Below are 15696 nucleotides of genomic sequence, written 5' to 3' on the forward strand. Positions count from 1 at the left end.
CTTCTGAGTTAAATCTACGCCGTGGTTACGTACGTAGGTACGTGGAGATACCGACCCTACGCCGTAGCTTAACGTGCACCTCTCAAAAAATGTAACTACACGTCACGGCGATGCACGTCTCTCGGCTGTGGCTTGGTAGTGTTGCATTTCTCCCGAATCATATCCTGGTTCTCCTTCTCCCTAAACAATAGGGGTTAGGAGAGAGGGTTGACTTTAACTTGTCCTGCTACAGATTTCCCACTGTGGTCAGAAAGAACAGGGGAGACACTTTGTTGCTCCCACTTGGACTCTAGAGTCACTACTCACTCTGAAGATAATCACGTCACTCTCTCACTCTCTCTACCACTCATCACACACATGCACGCACGCACGCACGCACGCACGCACGCACGCACGCACGCACGCACGCACGCACGCACGCACGCACGCACAGAGAACGGAGTGAGTGAACAGTGTTGGGGACCAAGAGTCTGGTTAAACCTGATTTTAACCAAAAGGCCTCAGATTAAACTGACCTCTGGATACATGACACACATGCTCAGAGACAAAGGAATCTTGGCCTGCATGTAAACCCCAAAGCCGGGGTAATTCACACCTCTATGCGAAAGTGCCAGCCAGAAGGGAAACGCCTCACAACTGGCAGGAAGTCAAAGAACTACAAGATTGTAGTCTTTACCCTTTCAAGAGTTTTGAGTCTTCCTATTGATTCAGCGGGACCATAAACACAGCAGGGGGTCTTAACATATAAAAAGCGTGATCCTAGGAAAATCCTCGTCTTCCATTGCAACTCCGTTGCTGAGGGGAGCGCACAAGCGCTTGTGCTGAACTTCCATTTTCTGGAGAAAGTGGATTTTATTTCGGTGGATCCTTGAAAACGCACCAGTGTTTTCATATCTGCAGTGAGAAGGAAACAACGTTTTTCTTCTGAAAGTCAACTAAACTTCCCCCTTTCTGCCTTTTTGGAGGAAGTTTCTCCGTGGCTGCTGACGAGCGCCAAGGGATTTGTTCTGTTTCATTTCTGTGGAAATCTATGGACAGAAACAAACGGACTGAACACACTGTAAGAAGGCTTACGTCTGGGCAGAGATAAGTAGTGTGTTTATTAATGAAAAGGGTTCGCTACCACTTGTTGCCATTAAGGTGATCTGATTTAATCATGTACTGGTCCATATGTGATTATTAATCTGTTCTGTGAATGTATAACTGATCACTATACTATTCGATTTTTGTTGTGTTAAGTAGCTTGGTAAACCGTAATCGCTACCTGCTTAATCACTCCTTTCACGGAGTTTTAATTACTGTCTGCGATAGAATCGCGAAATCAGCTGTTAGCCACTGGAGTGGTTATAATGACCAAAGTTTCCCTCAGTAAGTCAAAAGTCTCAGTCTGTCCTAACTACACGTGTTGTCCAGACCTGAGTAGCTGAGGGGGGAGGGTCATTATCGATAACTAAGATCAGAGTGCCTCTTTTCTTTACTCTTCTTCTCTTTCTTCTTTTACTAACACACACACACACGACACAGGTTAGCCGCGTAGCTCCCGAGCTAACGCTGTAGTTTAGCCACGTGGAATCGGCTTGCGTTCGTACAGAGCTAACACAGTAACTAGCTACCATACCGGCTAAGCGTGCGCATTGCCTAGCAACCCCCCGGCTTCTTCGGCCCCTCTCCGTGCACCCAACACCACTACCGCCCTCTTGAGGCTAAATAGTTTTGTGCAGCTCACAGGTGTAGCCATTTTTGGAGTTGTTTTTGTGTTAGAACTACATTTCGACACCGCCCCTCCTTTTTCACTCACTCTCTCTCACACACACACTCACACGCACACAGACATAGACGTGTCCATGCTGCGTTGCTTTGTTTTTGGTTGTGATATTGTAAAAGGTATATAACTTTATTATTGAAGGATTATTGATTAGCTACTGATAATTGTGACGTTAATAAATCTTATTATACTTAATTAGCAGTTGCTTGTGATTATTTGTGTATTTGTTGTAATAATTGCTGGTCGATCAGGTCCGTGCTTGGATTCACCCCTTCCTTTATTTCCTTTTTAAAGGATTACCACAGAAATGAGACTGTTCCACAGTTTGATTATTGGTCCCTGACTTGCAGGGTGGTGCCCCGTTTTGATTGTTTGCCGATTTGATAATGTTATTAATAACCATATTCATAACTTTATTAATATTGATAAAACATCTTTGATAATTTGCCAATGATCAAATCTGTACCCTACGAGAATCCTACAACAGTAATGCGGTGCCCTAAGGCAAACATCAGTTGTAGGAGCAAGATACAAAGTGACATTGTACTGATTACAGTTTTAATCATAAATGGTATAGTTAACAACTGACATATGCTGAAAATCATTTCTCGCTGCAGCACACACAAGGAGCTGAAAAGAACATTTGTTATTGGCCAAATCTCATCTAGTACAGCTGCACACAGCTATCAAAGCAACCATCTTCAAATACGGTAGCCCCAGGTATTAGAGATGAATTAACTTGGTACATGGTAAGACCAGGAACCCATACCAAAGGAAATTAACTGTATTTAATTATTTAATGCAGGGACACTTAAGATGATGTTTTGTTAAATAGATAAAATAACAATTATTTTCAGCTCAGCTTGTGCAGCAGTGGCATGGGGAGTACAGTAGTAGCAAGAGTAAGACATCCACACCAGTCCTCCCAGTGCTCCAGCTGTCACTGCTGGGAACTCAAATGTACTGTAAATAGAAAAGGGAAAGGTATGGTGCAATAAATGACTGGGGTTGCAGCTAGTTCACCTCCTTGTAGATCCAAAAATACCCTCCTCCCCTTATCTTCCTGTCTCACATTTCAAATACTGAATACGTTAGCTTGTTATCGTCATCAGGCTGTGGTTTTTATCTAGCATACAAAGTATATACACTGATAACACTGTAGCATTGCACCTGTCATTATCAGTGTGGCCTAAATCTAATACTTCATGCTGTATATATTCATTACTACAGATGGTCTCTTTGAGTAGTCAGAGTACCGTTTGTGATACCTGTTGCACACATTGCTAATGTTGTGTGTCAGGGGGTTGTATACTTAATGCTGATAGGCTAAAGAGTGTCTACCTGTCCATCTACAGGTATTTTTTGTAGATGGACAGGATTTTTTTTTTTATTCTTGGTTTTCTTTTAAGAAATTGAGAAATTAAATCCTAAATTAAAAGTCTCTTTATCACATTCCTTTGTTTCCAGCACTTGTAAAGAGCCAATAGATAGTTAGATGGTTCTTTGTAATTGATTATTGCATGAGTGCTCTTTCTTTGCTCTCTAGCTTGTAGTTGAGAGTAGAGTGCAGATCGGGCCGCATTTTTCTGTCCGAGCCCGGCACGCGTCCGAGAAAGCAGTAACCGAGTCCGGCCCGAGCCCAACAGGGTTAAATGCATTCTGGATGGATTGGCCAAAAAAGAAAAGACTCAACCCAATCCTGCCAAATTTGAGAACTGAACCTGACCTGAGCCATAAAGCTATATGTATTGTTTAGTTTTACATATTGATGACAGATCGTGAAGAGCCAGCTGAATGGTAAGAACAAGGTCCGAGACATCAACACATATGCACTGCCAGTCATTAGACACCCAGCTGGTATAATAACCTGGCCAAAAGAAGAGATAGAAGCCACTGATATCAAGACAAGATAGCGCCTCACACAACACATTCTCACTCCGATCGCGTCAAAAAGCGACGCTTGGTCAGGTGCCTTTGGCGTCACATTTTGGACGCTCTAAGTCGGGACGTACATTTAAATGACATGAGGCCCAAGAACAGGACAGTCAGGTTTAGGAAAAGATCGTGGGTGGGGTTACAAAATGTACGTTTCAGTGACAAGCAGGACAAGAACGGGACACAAACCCCGGTCTCTTGGGTGAAAGTCCTGTGTTTGACCTATCCACCACCCCAACCTACCTCCTTATGCGGATTTTCGGTCTTTCATACTACTCACTACCGTTGTCGCTCTACACTGCCGATCAACTGCTCCTAATTGTGCCGAAAACAAAGCGCAAGCAAAAAGGGGATCGTGCTTTTTCTGTAGCAGCTCCTAAATTGTGGAACGATTTACCTTTGCACATTAGACAGGCATCTTCACTGTCTATTTTTAAGTCTCTTCTTAAAACCCATCTTTATTCTTTGGCCTTTGAAAACTGAAATTGACAATTCATGTTTGGTTATACTGGTCGTATTGGTTCATTGTATGGATTTTTTGTTTGTACTTGTATTATATGGGTCGTGTGAGTTTTGTATTTTAGGGCTTTCATGTATTCATTTATTGTTTTACTGTAAAGCACTTTGTATCCTCCTTTGGATTTTAAAGTGCTCTATAAATAAATTTTGATTGATTGATTGATTGATACACATTACGTCATCTTACAGCGCCGCGGTCAAGCTGCTGCTATGCCCGGTGCATTTCATACAGACGCCAATAGGAGATTTTTGCGTCAGTATCTGACGCTGCGAGCCTCTGACCAAGCGTCAGTATTTTACGAGTTGGGAGCGAGAACGTATTGCCTCACAATGCATGGAGGGTTTCACCCCAAGTCCAGCAACCTGAGACTATACACCAAGCGGAAGGCGGGGGGCCGAGGACTAGTGATCGTCAAAGCCGCCATCCAGGCTCAAACAACAAAGATCCAGGAGTACATCAGGAAGATGGCCCCAAGTGATGAGCTGCTAAGTGAATATCTCAGGCAGCAGAGACCGGTGACGAGGAGGCAGATGGAGAGGAGGATCGCCCAGGATGGGGCGAGTAGGGGGGGGGTACTTTTTTGGGCATTTTTGGCCTTTATTTTTACAGGACAGCTGAAGACATGAAAGGGGAGAGAGAGGGGGAATGACATGCAGCAAAGGGCTGCAGGTCGGAGTCGAACCCAAGGCCCGCTGCGTCGAAGAGTAAACCGGCGCCCGTTCTACCAACTGAGCCATCCGGGTGCCCCGTAAAGTACTTTATACATATATATATATATATATATATATATATATATGTATAAGATCAAGTTGTGCTTTGATGAATGGGAAAGTTGTTCCTAGGGCGCATTGAACAGCATACCGAGTAGTCACCTCCTAAATGTCTCTCAGACAGACGGTCTCTCTCATATTGATTTGAATATCAAAGTCTAACTTCTCGCTTTGCACAGTCGGTCTGAAGTCGGCTCCATGTTCCCAAGGCTGAACCGCTCGCCGGTAGTCTTCTCTCCCTTCACAAAGAGAAATGAAAGCTTCTCTTCCAATCTTATCAGATGCCTATGGTGCAAAAATAACTCCCATCAAATAGAGATGGCGTTAAGCTCACAACAAGCGAGCAGGACCATATCCGAATTTGAATTTACACGATGATCAAATATTTTATCAATCAGTAGATCAATGGACCAGTTCTACTGGGGCAAATCTACCATGCTAGTTAATAATATTCCACGTTGTAAAGCTCATTGCTTTGATGTTATGGGATATTTTCAGGTTTTGTTGACATTTGACTTTGGAAAGAAGCTCAATTTGAACCGCAGGGCAATTACTTTCAATAACAATCCCAATGTGGAAAAAAATGACAAGAGAAGAATGACCCTTCAGACGGGGAGTTAGGGACCATTAAAAAAAAAAATTCTAAATATCATTTTATAACAAGTTTTCATTATGAGTAGGAGGTAAAGCTGACCAGAGGGGAATTGTTTTGACACAAGTAGCCCTGTTTGACTAGACACCATTATTGCCCATATCCTCTTCTCTGACAGGGTCGGCTCAATTTGTCACATTACATAGCGAAACGTTGTGAAGAGTGATTCGTGAGCTGGATCGAATAAGAGGAAATATTGTAATGTACGTAACCCGAGCGGGAACCTGTGGCACACACACACACACACACACACACATGCATACAAATGTGCACACATAGACATGAAGAGCTGGAAAGGTCAATAAGATCCGCCAATTACTGGAACTCATTACTTATAGCGGAGAGAGGGAGCGGAGGATGAAACTGTGGCCTGAGAGAGGACAGCTGGTGTTGAAATGATGATAGTAGTTGGATAAAAAAAATCTGTCTTTCTCACCATCCCTCAGTCCCCTCTTTCAATCCCCCCGCTCCCTCTTTTCTGACTTGATGTATTTGGCTGAATCCTCACAAGCTTTTCCCTGCTTTCTCAATCATCTTCCTCTTCTCTCTGCCGTCTTTCTCCTTTCAGACCAGAGGAGGAGCCGGGCGCTGGCATTGTCCCCACACCACCTTCTCTTCTCTCTCATTTATTTCAATTTGTCATACTTTGCTCTCCTCCCTCGGTGCAGGGAGGAGGGTGGTGGGGCGGAGGGCGCGTTGAAGAGGAGTGCGTCGGGAGAAGAGGAGGAGAGATGGGCAAAGAAATTGGTATCTCCACTCTTGCTATAATGAAACATTTAGATGCGGGCGCAGCTATGCCGTAGCATTAATGGCTTGCGATGAAGGAGAGAGCGGAGGGAGGGAGGTATGAAGGAGGGATGGAGGGAGATATAAAGGAGGGAGGGAGAGAGGGAGGTACGGAGAAGAAGAGGACCAGGCAGTCAGACCACTTCACCCTAATAACCCTTGAATCCAGGTCAGAAAGGAATACCTCCAGATAATCAGGGCTGCCACCCTTCTCAATGAGCCGCTATCGTGGCTTGAAAAGGTGTGTGTGTGTGTGTGTGTGTGGGGGTGGGGGGGGGGGGGAGAGAGAGAAAGAGAGAGAGAAAAAAAGAGTCAAAGCTTGAGCAATGCCTTTGCTGAAAATGAAATGCTTGCGTCCCTCATTCCTCCAGGGAATCTCAGTTGTCATATATTTCCTTGACAGGAATGAATATTGACATTTTTCATCTCGGCCAAGATTAGACTGTTAGCAGACTTCCTTTAAATTGTTTCTGAGTTTAAATCATAGCAGATATCCTCAGATATAAAGTGGCTGAGATATTACCTGAAAATAATGATTGACTGGCTGTATCGCCTTCATGTAGGAGTGAAAGCGAAAACGAAGAAGACTTCATCATTGGCTCAAAGCCTTTGAGAAGAAAAGAGCCAAAAACCTCGATCCCACAGCATGTTTCTCAGTATTTCTTATATTTTTTTAACTGCAAAGTGGAGAGTTTTAAAACGACGTGTTGAAATGTTGGCTCAGCCTGAAGTCACACAGCTGTATGCTATACTGAACTTACACTTACTACAGCATTTATTTATATTTTTTTTAACTTTTGAAAGCGAGCATTAATGAAATATTAGCATTAATATCAGAGCAAAATCAACGCCGCCAGGGAGCTTTGTTCTCTTTTGAGAATATCTCCTGCAAACTTGCGAGTCTGTTAGTGAATTTCCAAACAGCCCGGTTGACTGTCACACAAGTGTGTTTACGATGAATCTACCCTCAACACTTGTCACTTCAGATCTATCGGATAATGTGCGCCGGTGCTGCTTCGAGGCTATGTGCTATTATTAATATCTGGCCAGTAACTGAGTATGACACGCAGGGATAAAGGCACACCCATATGCAGGCGTGTAACACACAGCAGGCTTCATCACACACAAGTTCGCACTTCAGATACACACATATGAAGCATTTTAAAAAGCCTAAATAAAAACAAAGTAGAAACATAAACTGAAATACAAAACACATTGTTATATGAATTTCCTGTTTTACTTTATCATAATTAAATGGAAATGACAATTATTTAGCATTGGGCACACTGCCTGCGTGGCGTGAGCGTGGCGTGAGCGTGGCGCGAGCGTGTCAGCTGCGTGGCGTGTCCGTTTTTATTTCGGCTCCCATGTTAACAGGTTAGAGCTTGCACACTGCCTGCGTGACACGCACGTCTTAGGCTTGAAGCGTTCCCACGCAAAATAGAATACGAAAAGATGTTTATATGTCATTTTGACACAAATACGTTTAATAAATGACATTTTGATGTATGAAAATCTCTAGGTTTTGACATAAATGCAGATATAAATGTAATTTAAAAAATAATAATAAATAATTATCGATTTTCAAATGTTGCACCTGTCAATACAGAATGAAATATTCTGTAGCCTATTTTGCCGTCAATACTGCCGACGTTGTCTTTGCTGTAATCAAATCAGTATTGTTTATGGGAAACATACATGTGTACAGACATGGCTAGCAGCAGCAGTGCCGCGTCAGACACGTTGTTAATCCACTACACTTTGTGTCAAATTTAGCATTTAACATCTCTTTACGGTCACCTAGCTCTCTATTTTCTGTGTGCGCTGTGTTAATACACAGCCGTGGCTGTGTAAATGTAAAACAAACAGAATGGTGCGCTCGGGCCAAACAACACTATTCAATCAGCCAATCAGCACCAGGTGGCGCGTGCATGCAACTGATGGGGGCGGGGGAGAATTTGTTTGGCAGTTGAGTTCAAATATCACCAATCTTTGTGCAACATCGCTTACTGCACCTTTAAATGTACAGTCAGTAGTAGTGTCCCTGCAGCCCACAGGAAACTTGTTTTAATAATACACCTGTTCAATTTGTTATGTATTTTGTGATTTGATTTTTTTTAGATTATTTTTTGGTGCTTTTTCCACCTTTAATTTTTTTGACAGGACAGCTAGGTGAGAAAGGGGAGAGAGAGGGGGAAGACATGCAGGAAATCGTCACAGGTCGGATTTGAACCCTGGTTCGAGGCATAAACCTCTCAATATATGTGCGCCTGCTCTACCCACTGACCCAACCCGGCCACTTGTGATTTGATTTTAATTGTCATTTAACAACTATTTTCATTTCATTACGACACAGTTAATGCATACATAAAAAAGGATATACATCTAACAATGCGTATTGGATTTTACTTTATTTCTTTGTTTGTTTTCTTTTGACTTAGGCATTCTAAATCTTCCGTACCCTACACACAGAAATGTACATACAGTAATTCAAATGATATTGGTACAGCAACAATGGTAACATTTAATCTTTTTTTAAATCATCAAGATAAAAGAACATTTGATATAGCCTGGCAAAAAATCCAGCACAAAAACGGACACATTACTGATGATTTATCACAACCATGACTCATCAGAAATTAAACGACACCACGGAGCGTTTGTTTGAGATAAGAACAGACTCGGAACGGCTTTGAGTGAAAACTACCATTAAGAGCGACAGCTACGCCTAAAGATGTGCCTAGAGAATTGGCTTTTATATTTTTTTTAATGAATGCCTTTTTAACTTGTCCGGCTTCTTCTTTTGTCATCCTTAGACACACACTATCTGTACGCTAATGTCTGCCAGAGCCCAACGGCCTGTATAACTCTTCACCGTCTGACACTGTACTGTCATATCCGGCCCAGGCTTCATTATTAATTCCCCATCTCAGAATCAATGACTCGCCTTTGTAACGGATTTGTAGCCCCTGGCACTTTCTTTTTCTCTTCTCTTCTCTCTCTCTCTCTCTCTCTCTCTCTCTCTCTCTCTCTCTCTCTCTCTCTCTCTCTCTCTCTCTCTCTCCAACCCCAAGGGAGGAGATGTAAAGATGAATGACAGCAGGGTCATTTTACCACAAGCAAAAATGTCCTACAGATAATAGAAAGTGTGTGTTTGTGTGTGGCTGTGTGTATGTGCTTCTATAGATGTGTGTGTGCACATGTTTATGCATGCATTTACATACATAACAAAATATCCATACATATGCATTTGTGTCTGTGGGCTTAAATGCTTGTGTTGTGACATGTATGTATGTGTTTGAGCCCGACCGATATATCGGCGGACCAATTTTATCGGCCGATATTAGGCATTTTATTAGGCATTTTCCATTATTATATATTCACTCATCAGAATCATTTATAATGACAAATGATTCTGATAATTGAATATAAAAAATGAACAAAACACCCTTCAACCATGTTATGAGTGTTGGCGTTGCATAGTTTGTCCTATTTGATTTCTTTTTTGATTGTCTTTTTGTTCAAACTTTAAGTTTCATATCATAAGTTTGTATTTTTATACATTTTATTTATCAGATCGTTAATATATTTTGATGTTCCTCTGTTCTGTTGAGACAATAAAACAAACTATTATTTTTAAACTGCATTATCATATTATTTTAGTGAGGACTTATAAATAACTAATGTTAGGGAAATCTGTTTATGTTTTGTTACGCATTTCTGGATTTTTTTTTTAAATATATATCGGCCGATATATCGTATTTTAAAATCATCAAATATTTGTATCGGTATCTGCCGATACAAATAAAAATCCTTTATCGGTCGGACTCTAGTATGTGTGTGTTTATGCGTGTATGTACCGGTGTGTGTGTGTGTGTGTGTGTGTGTGTGTGTGTGTGCCGTGGGTTTGCCTGAATCAAGGATGACATCTCGGCAAACAGTGTCGCGGCCTTCAACCCCACACTGACACTTTGCATTATAGTCACTGCTTGGCCATTCGATAAGGACGGCACTTTCCCGGAAATTTACCCTGACCTGTGGACTGAAATGTCATTTAGTTTAGTGTCAGCTGTTGCTTTGTGGGCTCAAATGTTTTAAATGTGATTTTTGTTTTGTACTTGTCGATTGTGAGTGACAGCTATGGACTGGATTTATGGCCTTAAAGCACTGATTTGGAGGATGATGACGTTGATGTTTGAACTTTTTAGTAAATGTTTATATATTCACTTCCTTTCATAACCCTTAATATTCAGGGATTTCTTTCTGTTAAATTTAGATTATGGACCCTTTTTTTCATCTTCTGTATTAATGTTGGTCCAGGGGTCCATTCAGTAAACCATTTATATAAAAAGCTTCTATATTGATCCATCAAAAAATGGCTGAAAGCAATAGACCAAAGACAACAATAGCCAATGCATTTGTATCCGTATTCAGCCATACATACTGTATATGAGAAGGCTGTTATGCATTTAGATCACAGGCTTAATATAATTAATTCTACCAGTAGTAATAAAGCTTATTTATAAAGCACTTATCATCACTGAGTTTGCACAAGCCTTCCACGAGTCAAAGAGAGACTAGGAGAAAAAAAGAATGATTCAAATACATTCAAATGTTTGTGTCTTGTAATTCCAGTCAGATTATGGCAAGAATGGAATTGCTTTTAAGATCTTTATTATGATATTGATGTATGTTATTGTATCTCAATGTCATTGCAAAATGACATGGCTTACTCAGGAGGATCTTTACAAGAGTAAAGTCTTCCCTGCATACAGGTTTCTCCCTCCACTTATGATTCTTCACTTAAGTTTACGAACTAAGGATGTGAGCAGGCAGGTCGTTATCTCCGAGTTTAATAAATCCAGGCTGTTAGTTAACCATCAAACCCCTATTAGCTCCTGTCCTCACCTTGGTATCTGATTTATCTGCTACCACTGTCTTGTCACTGTGTATCTGTAGCTAACGATGTGAGGTGATAATGGAATCTTTTTTTGTTCTGCTTTACTCCCCTCTTTCTCTCTCTCATTTTGCTGGGGTCATCTAAGAACAAAACAGAGCAGCAGGACCTTGTATTTATCACTCATAATAGTGGAAGGAGGGAGAGAGAGAGAGAGAGACAAAGAGACAGGCCCCTGTCTCTCATTTGACTCTTTTATTTGTCAGGAGACTCAATCAATGTGTAATTACGGTAGATGGCTGTCATAAAAAACAAAAGCCCTCTCAAGGTTATCCACGTAATAGCGTTATTTATAAATATGAAATGGTTGTTAATGCAGCTGCCACGATAGATGGGGCTAATGTCTGATGAACATGATATATTTCCAATTTGCAGTGCGACATCCATGTGGACAGGTCGATGCGGCTAAGAGCTTTTTTCTTTCTCTGGCTAACAACGCTGATAATAAAAGGCTCGTGCTTGAATCTGGCTCTCAGGTAAAACAGATTAGAACCTTGAATTCATTCAACCAGGTTTGACACCTCGGTGTTTCTGTGATACTGTGTTATTTAGTCACGGGTTAGGTGTCTAAGGTCTCTGGAAGGTGTATAATGTAATTATAATTAAAGCCAATTAAAAACGTGAAGTATTTAAGCATACCATTAATTGCTAAATAGAGGCTTTTATTTACCTGCAGAGAGACAGGCCTTCATTTCTATTATTCCCTGTTTTATATGTCTATTTCATATGCCAATATTTTAGTAGAAACGCCTCTCTGTTTCCTGATCTGTGTCTTTTCTAATTTGCAGTTTTATTGTCCAACTCAACACTTCCCCATGTCCTACATTGATGATTTATTTTTCTGTTACTTCCTTGTCAGGGGTGCATTAGTGTTTACACACAAAAAAAAGACTTGGGGGGGGGGGGGGAATGCTTACCGGACCACTTCTCGACTGTTTTGAGTGATCGGATCACAATGCATCTTGGTGGTCTTTTACACTTGTATTTAGTCCCCCTTGTGATCCGATCACCCAAGACGCATTTTAAAACCAAAAGTAAACAGGGTCTAAGTTGTTGAGACCTTTCACTTACTTTAAAACCACAAATGTCAACCTCAATTCTAGAGGAAAGTTTCAAGGATCACCACAGTCAGGGTTTTCCCCAGAAAAGTTGTTCAGCTCGGTGGCAAGTGTCTTTTTTTCGACGAGGAGGGCATGGCTGGGGCCGGTCACAGACTGATGGCACCATTAAAGCTTTAGTGCGTAGTTTCTGTCGCCCCCAAGAGGAATTAGTAATGACAAGTAATGACAACAAAACTGTCGGCGCGTCCACATAATACAAGCCTTCCGTGATTGCGCACGCGCACCCCTCCCTCCTCCATGCAGTTGCTAGTAGCTCTTCAGAAGAAAGAGGTAATTATCTTTACTCGAGCTTCTGTGCAGTAAGGTCACAGGACGACACAATCTTCTGAACACAACCACACTGAGAAATACAGAGAGAGTTGTGTGGAGCTGATAGTCTTAATTAGCTTTCTAGCAACTCATTTGGCAATAGCTTGAATGAAACAGACTTTCATTAATATCAAAAAGTTACGCACTAAAGCTTTAATGTAGAGCCCAAAAGTTTCTGTGATAACAGAATCATCGAAGGAATCGCGAAATTGAGAATTAAAAAAAGCTATACGACAGATTACATAGGGCCCAACATTAAGTCAGCGCTAAAAGCTAACTGGAGATTTGAAAATATGGCTACATCTAAGTTTCCACCCGAGTTGCCCTTCGGTCGGCTAACTGTACTTTTAAAAACGTCTTAAAAATAGATAAAATAAATAATTCCCAGTGGATTAGACCTGGTGGGGGGCAACTTAGGCCTGGTGGGCCATCGGTGTTGCAATACACTGGGGGTAAACCCTGACAGTTATTAGGATATATCATCTGAGAACCATGAATGTCTGCAAATTTCTAGAGCTAGTTGTTAGCATGTCAGGTAATACTCACCAAAGCTGCTGTCAACAAAAGTCAGCACTTTCTAAACAGATGTTTCACATGTAAAGCCTTTAGCTGTGTCCAGGCGGAACAGATGCAATGCGATTGCATACAAGGTGGATAATGGAAAGACATCTTTGGAGGCACAAACACAGACTGCGTAAACTGTCCTGCGGTGTAATCCATGGCAATAACGAGAAGAAAATTATTGTTGTGTTCTGACTAAACACCTTTCCAGTGACAGTAGCTTAACACCAAACAAAATGGAAAACACACACCCTTACAAATTACTTTGTGGAGGAGAAGAGTATTTATGTTAAAAGAATGACAGGGCAACATATTGGTGAGTATGACATGAGTCTCTTGCTGTACTGATGGAATTAGTTTGTCAGTATCAACCTAGTCTATATCTACAACGTTCCACTTACGGGGTTGCTCTCGTTCTGCCGGAAATTCCGCCGGATGTCAATCTTTTCGGATGTCCTGTTTTCGGATGACCCATTACCTTCCGCTTTCTTGGTGTTGTAATTTTAAACTCTGGTGGATTTATGAGGACCATGGTTAACTGCTCCTCAGATCTTTGCAGGGTAAATCCAGACAGCTAGCTAGACTATCTGTCCAATCTGAGTTTTCTGTTGCACCACTAAAGCAACCTTTAAACGTACACATGTTCCTTCCCGAGGCTATTTAGCAGTGGCACCACGGCTTTACTCGGCGCTATGCAGCGCCCAAGACGATTGTGATTGGTTTAAAGAAATGCCAATAAACCAGAGCACGTTTTTCTCCCATCCCAGATTGGTGTGGACTAGCCAGACCTGTTAACTAGTTCAGTTTTAAAACATTAACTACCTGTTTGAAAGTGCAACCCGTTAGAACTGTCACGGGATAGAAACTGCCATAGCGGTGACATGTTTAAACTTGCCACCGTGCGACACGCAGCAGTTTAATACAATGTTCATATTTGTCGTTTTGGGAGTCATTTGAAATCAACCCGTTCTGTTGTTTAGGTATGAGGACGTGTACATTAGTGTATATTGAACTGAATTTACCATCGGAGCCATTATAGTGCAGGTAATTCCACCCTCTCCCAGTAATTTCTACTGGCCTTTATTATTGTTTGTGCTGGCCATTGCCATTTTGTACCAGCTATTATTTAAAGACATTGTTTGCATGCCAGCTCTTTAAGTTTTTCAGAATTGGTGGTGTTTAAAAGAATAGTGGTGCTTGATTCAACCTGAAAAAAAGTGAATTTAAAATTTCCGTACATGAAAAAAAAAAAAAAGTTCACTTCTGCCATGTCATGTTTGCGGCTCATATCCTTCTTCCTTAGCCCACAGCGCCAACCCAGAGCAGCTAACTGACATCCCAAGTCTAGCCAGAGAACACAGAAATGCTCCCCTTATCCATCATCTTACCTTTTATTCCATGTGTCTTTACTCTTTTCACTGCCAACCTCCTCATCCACTGAAACAGACTCTTATTCCCAGGTATCTATCAGCTGTCTCCTCCGCACAGTCAGTCAGTCTCAGTGAGTCAGCCTCTTTCATCCACCTCTATGCTCCTCTGCTCCTCCTCTTCGATCCCGGCCCTCCACGCTGTTTCATCACCTCCACCCCCACCTCCTGCAGCACCAGACGCCCCTCAGGGATGTCAATCCCGAGCCTATAAGAGGAAGCATGACGTGGGCCTCGGAGGACAGCCAGCTCTCCTTTGCGCTCCTGCTCACTGGAGGATGAAATTAGCCTGTGGTGGACCGTCCATGGCGCTGGGTCACTCCAGACAACCAGGCAGCGGTGCTTGACCAGCGCTTCACCTGCAGGGCTTCACCCTCTCCACCACCACCAAGCACCCACAAGCTTCCCCCACCCTTCCACACCCCGGGCTACTTGCCAATAATCCCTTGCACCCTCCAACTCACCTCACGTCCATCCTGCCGTTTTGCCCCCAGAGTTAAAGCCATTTAACCCACCAGCATGGGGCAGAAAAGCAGGAGTGCAGGGGTTGGAGATTGGCAGTTTCACGTTGGGTTAGAGGAACTTGCTGTTTAAATCAAAGCCTGTTTGGTATTCCAGAGAGGGTGAGCCTACTCCCGTCACGTAGCAGGACTAGGGCTGCTGTATATAAGCCCTGAACACTCTGGATGCCTCTCTGGAATGTTGACATCCTTGTTTTTCCTTGCAGATTTATTTCATTTCGGTCCATGTTAAAGCTACTGTCTAGCTGCCTCATCTGAATTTACGCAAAAACCTCTGAAGTCTGTATCTATTTCTTGGAGAATGCAGTTATGTGACAGCACTTGAATGAAAGTGGAAACCATCCTGTAAACTATGCAACACCAAGCTCCCTT

This window comes from Perca flavescens, chromosome 7 (genome assembly GCF_004354835.1).
Source record: "Perca flavescens isolate YP-PL-M2 chromosome 7, PFLA_1.0, whole genome shotgun sequence".
Classification (NCBI taxonomy): Eukaryota; Metazoa; Chordata; class Actinopteri; order Perciformes; family Percidae; genus Perca; species Perca flavescens.